This window comes from Eptesicus fuscus, chromosome 9 (assembly GCF_027574615.1).
Source record: "Eptesicus fuscus isolate TK198812 chromosome 9, DD_ASM_mEF_20220401, whole genome shotgun sequence".
NCBI lineage: Eukaryota > Metazoa > Chordata > Mammalia > Chiroptera > Vespertilionidae > Eptesicus > Eptesicus fuscus.
In genome coordinates, this window is record NC_072481.1 from 73,126,725 (window position 1) to 73,132,651 (window position 5,927).

The window sequence follows — 5,927 nt, forward strand, 5'->3', positions numbered from 1 at the left end:
GTGAAGGCAAAGACTTTAGAAGCTCTGGCTGAAGATGAAAGAGCCTTATCAGCCTACTTTCCTGAAAGACTGGGTAGTTCTTCCCTATCCTAATCCACTGGACTCAAAGTGACTGAATAATAAAGTTGTATTGTGTTAAGGCATAGGGATTTGAAGGCTTATTACAGCAGCCAGCATTATAAATCACCAGATACTAGAGACATATACCACTGTGCCTTTTTACCTATGTTCTTTGTTTTAAGGTCCATAAAAAAAGTCTTGAAACATTTCTAGGAAAATTATGTGGCTAGAGAGACTTAAACAAATACACATAGCTTTGAATAAATAGGCCATTTGTTTGTTTGTTTTTTTTGTTTGTTTGTTTTATTGGGAATTGTCTCCAAGCAAACACCAAAATGACTGGATTTACAAATAGGCTTTTTAGGTAAAAAGATAAGAGTAGTTATTTAAAGTACAAAATACTAGACTTGCTTCAGCAGCACATATACTGAAACTGCTGTGATACACAGAAGATTAGCATGGCCCCTGTGCAAGGATGACACACACATTTGTGAAGTGTACCATATTTTTAAAAAAGTATTTTTTTAAAAATGAAGTGCAGGCTGCTACTCCTGGCAGTGTGGGTGTACAGAAGCAGAAAGATTGTCTTGGAAAACTAGAGCATAATCTGAATACACTATGGCACAGTATGCCAGGGCTGACTAACAGATCCTGAGTGTCGGATGAATGGATTACTCCCACACAACGTTTGCTGTGAGAGGGTTAAGGTACTTCCTGGCTAAAGTAACCAGACAGCCTCGATTGCCTGCCTCATTAGCCTTTTATTGTAGCAGAAGTTTGAGATAAAGTTTATCTTTTAGATACAATCAGCAGAGTAAGTAATATTGGGTTTTATTGTCCTTTAAGCAAGGACACCCAAAGATTAAGCATAAGGATTCCAGTAAACACCCAAGGAGTCTGCTCATGCACAGACTTGTTTGGAAAGGTCAAAGAATAATTAGGGGCGCCACCTTCAGCACTCCCCTTAGTCAGAATTCTGATAAACAGGGCAGACGGCCTTCCACATACTTCCCTTTTCTCAGAATGTTTTCCTTACAAACTTCCCAACCAAGTCTCGTGGGCTCCCCAACAAAAGTATATCTTTAAATTAAAAGGAAAACAATAATACTTTATATTTATCTGCATATTTATCATTTTCAGTGCTTTGCATTCTTTCCAGCAGATCTGAGTGATGATCTGAAATGATTTTGCTTCAGCCCAAAAAACTTCCTTAGTTATATCTTACTAGTGGACCGGTGCACGAAATTCATGCATGGGGGGAGGTGTCCCTCAGCCCCGTCCTGCACCCTCTCCAATCTGGGACCCCTCGGAAGATGTCTGACTACCAGGGGATATCCCTGTGAGATCGGGCCTAAACTGGCAGTTGGACATTCTCTTGCAATCCGGGACCACTGGCTCCTAACCACTCACCTGCCTGCCTATCCGATCACCCCTAACCACTCTGCCTGCCGGCCTGCTCACCCCCAACTGCCCCCCTTCTGGCCTGCTTGTCCCAAACTGCCCCTCCTCCCCCGCTGGCCCGATCACCCCCAAATGCCCTCCCCTGCCTCATGGCCCCCTACTGCCCTCCCTTGTTGGCCACAGTGACAAAGCAAACATTCCACCAGGTCGCTCATGCTGCCCGCTCTCAGCGGCTGCCCCCCTGGGACTGGGGGACTTTGGCGGGGCTGAGAGGACTGGGAGCCGCCATCTTGTGGCTATGGGCACCGTCATCTTTGTGACGGAGTGATGGTCAATTTGCATATTCCCTCTTTATTAGCTGGGATAGTGCAGAACTGTAGGCATCAAATTCTCTTAGTTTTAAAACTGAAAATGTATTTTATATGAATCTTTGAAGGATATTTTTGCTATGTATAGAATTCTGTATTGACAGTTGATTTTTGTATTGTTTTGTTTTTTTAAACCTTTCACTTTTCAAAGATGTCTGGTCTCTAGTGTTTCAATTAAGAACTCTTGAATTATTTACATCATTGTTGACCTATTATTATGTGTTTCTGGGAACTATTAATATCATCTTATTATCTTGGTTTCATCAGTTTCTGGTTAATATGTCTAGATGTATTTTTTCTTTTTATTTGTCCTATTTAAAATTTGGTAGACATTTAAAGTCTGTAAATCTGTGTCTCTCCCCAAATTTGAAAATTCAGGGCCATTATTAATTTGAAACTTTTTCTTCCCCATTGTTTCTCTTCTCTCTTTTGGGGATGTTTGCTATTATTCTACAGGTCCCCAAGAATATTCACTTAGAAAAAAAAATTCCTACCTTTGTCCCCGATTTTTTCATTTCTTCTTCCTTTGGTGAATGGCTGGAATCTTTTGCACAATGTTAAATCAAGTGGTGAAAGCAAATATTCTTGTCCTTTTCCTGATAATTGAGAGAAAATTAGGTCTTTTGTCATTAAATATGATGTTAGCTATAGGTTTTTCATATATTTTTTAATCATATTGGGGATATTACTTTCCATCCCTAGTGTGCTGTGAGTTTTTGTGATTTTAATCAGAATTAATGTTGTTGTTTTTAAAAAATGATTTTTCTATCTATTTCATTTATCATATTTATTTATTTTTTAGTTTGATAATAGGGTGAATTACAGTGATTGATTTCCTTATATTAGGTGGAGACTCATTTCTAATATAAAATGACTTAAACATGGTATATTAATACTCTCATATACTAGTACACATTATATATTTGATTTGCTAAAATTTGCCTACAATTTTTACATCTATATTCATGAGGGATATTAGTCTGTATATTACTTTTTAAATAATGTATTTATATAATATTTTTGTCACAGGGTAATGCAAGCATCATAGCATTAGTTGGGGAAAATAACATCTTACGTTTTTCAGACTTTGTGTGTAATGCTAGTATTTCTTACTTCAAATGTTCGGTTACTTGGAAAGCCACCTGAATTGAAAATTTCTTTGTGGAAAGAATTTTAAATACAAATTAAATTTCTTTAAAAGATGTAGGGCTACTTATGTTATCTACTTCTTTCATTGTAGTTTAATTATTTTATAAAATGTGTCTATTTCATTTAAGATGCCAAACTCATAGGCATAAAGATGTCCATAATATTAATTTATTATCCTCTTTCATTCCTGAGACCTGTAATCTGTCTATTCTCTTTTTTCTTAATCTGTTTTACTAGAGGTCTATTGGTTTTCTCAAAGAAATAGCTTTTTCACTGTCATTACTTTTTTATTTTTTTCTCTTTTCTATAACATTGATGTCTGCTCTGATGTTTATTATTCCATTTTCTACTTACTTTTTACTTAATTTGTTTTATTTTTTTTCTCGTTTCTTAAGGTAGAAGCTAGAATCATTTCTTCATCAACCTTTCATCCTAGTTGAGGGAACCAGAGAATCAACAATAAACACAACACATTATATGTACATTATATAATAGGTCAGAAAGTTAGAAATGCTATATGAAAAAAAGTGAACAATGTGAAGGATGTTTAGAATTGCCTGGAAGCATGGTCTTTGGGGTGGAGGTTGCAATTTTAAATGGGGTGTACAGTTTAGTCATCATTAAAAAGTGACATTTAGAAAGACTTGATGAGGTTAGAAAGTTAAAGATTTAAGTCTGCACATTTTTTGAGACAGAAATATGCAGGAAGAGGAAGGAATCAATGCAAAAGCTTTAAAATGACACATAACAGGAATGTATGAGTAGCAGAAAGGAGGCTGGTACGGCTGGAAAGGGAGAGAGGAATGAGAATAGTAGGAGAGTAGTAGAAGGATGAGGAAGAGAGTCCTCTTACAGTGTAGATCATGTATTTCTCTACTAATAGTATTCTAACTGATTCCATTACAGTAATTTTTAGGATAAACGCTGGGAATATATAATCATCTTCTTTAGAGCTGGTTTTCCAATCCAAACCTAAAAGGAAAGAAAAATGAATGTGCATGTGCAAATTGGAAAATAGAAAGAAAAATGCCAAATATCCCTATTGACATTAACCACAATGTGGTTATAATTTTACCACTCATCCTGTTTCCTCTCATTTTCACTATCTCTTCCTACTGAACCATGACCCTCATGTGGCATATTTAAGTCTCAGCTTTCTAGGTAAATAACCAATTTCCTAAATTAAAAGGATAAAGAAACCAAACTTGCCCAGATTATGCTGAAATATACATGGGTGTTTTCATAGATGAAGTGGCAAAGTTGGTACTTGGAGAAACGCATTAATAATGTTTTTCAAGAAGTACATGAATGTTTTTAAAGAAATAAATCCTGGTGTCTGAAAGAATATAAGTATTTTTTAATACTGACCTTATAAAAATGTGTAATACATTTAAAAATAATTTTATGTACACCTGAGCATTGTCTTTCTAGTATTTTCTCCTTGTATATTGACATTCTTCTAAGTTTTGGTTATTACCAAATAAGTTGCTAAATAAATCAGGCTTTGCAGTGCTTTAATTACAGCCAGATGACAAAAAATTATGTTTAAATTCTTGCTCCTAAAAACTGCATGTCCCTTTTAGTTTATATTCATCTATATACCTCTTTCTATTCTTAAAGTGTCTTATAATGTCATTTGTAACTGTGAAGGAGAAACAACCGTGACAACAGAAACAAAAACAAACATAAAAGCAACCATACCTTTTCTAATTTTCTATAGACTGCATGCTAAGTAGGGTCTTCCACTGGTGGTCTTTCAAGCCAGCAGCTTAATCATACATCCGGAAACATTTACCTTAGAAATAAGACACTTCTGTGATACAGCAAGGAGAACATGCGGGCTTGCGTGCTGTTTGTTTTATCTCCCTATCCTGCTTGCATCTCCAATAGCACTATTTACCTACTTGGTGCTATGTACATGGAAATACTGCCTTTAGGCTGAGTTTAAGAAAATAAAGTGGATGAATGTAAAAAATGTTATATCCACAATTATTAGCATTTGTCATCACTTGTACATGGCCTAATTCTTTTTCTCCAAAATATTAGAAACCATGATATATAGTGCCGTAGGGGAAAGTGAGCAGGTGCAAATAGCATTAATTCTGCTGAATTGATAACGATCATGATAGTGATAGTAGGAAACACAATTTGAAAAACATAATTAGATTTAGTGGTTGAAATTTGTCAGAGATTGACATATCATTACAATAATATTAATAACTAAATAATACTAATGAACTCATATAAAATGTTTGATGTCATGAAAATCTTTCCAAATTGAAAAATTTAGTAAGCAATAGTTGGATTTTTGGATTAAGTGAATTTTAAACCACGTTTATACTCTTGCCACACCAGGTCTGCAGGTTAGTAGGTAACACTAAATAGAGACCATCTTTGTCAGTATTATACTCTGTGAGATACAAAGGATGCGAAGTCCTCAGAAATGCCTAGAATACTATACCCTTATTATGCCATCTCCCCATCCTTGAAACAGAGCTAGAAGGGCAGTACAATTCTTGTTTTCATTTTGAGAATAACAACTCCAAAATTCAGAGTGAAAAAAATGACTTGTACATAATCACTCAGCCATTATGTGTGAACATCAGGACTTGAACCAAGGTGGGCTTTTTTTGTGTGTTTATTTTTTGTTGTTGTTGTTTGTTTTTACTAAACCCTGTGTTCTTTCTATTGCATCATAACAACTTAAAAAATTGCTGGCCTTTTTACCCACTTCAGACACTGGAAATGACCATTGTGTTCTCGGAACTCTTATTTTTTGTCTGTCTTTCCTCAACCAAATATTCACAAAGTTCAAATCATGTGTAATTATAGGTTCCAGAGCTCCAGGAGAGAAGTTGGCTATAAGCATTGGGCATATATAATTATCTCCATTGGTATATTGCTGTTTGAAATATCTTGTTTTAGGATTTCCACATGTTTAGGTATCAT

At 35.4% G+C, this 5,927-nt stretch overlaps 1 non-coding gene across 1 annotated transcript; it reads left to right on the forward strand.

Moving 5' to 3' along the window:
- Positions 1-467: 467 nt before the first annotated feature.
- Positions 468-570, forward strand: LOC114233225 (U6 spliceosomal RNA). The gene has a single exon (XR_003619367.1). It is a non-coding gene; the product is annotated as a U6 spliceosomal RNA (small nuclear RNA).
- Positions 571-5,927: the final 5,357 nt, after the last annotated feature.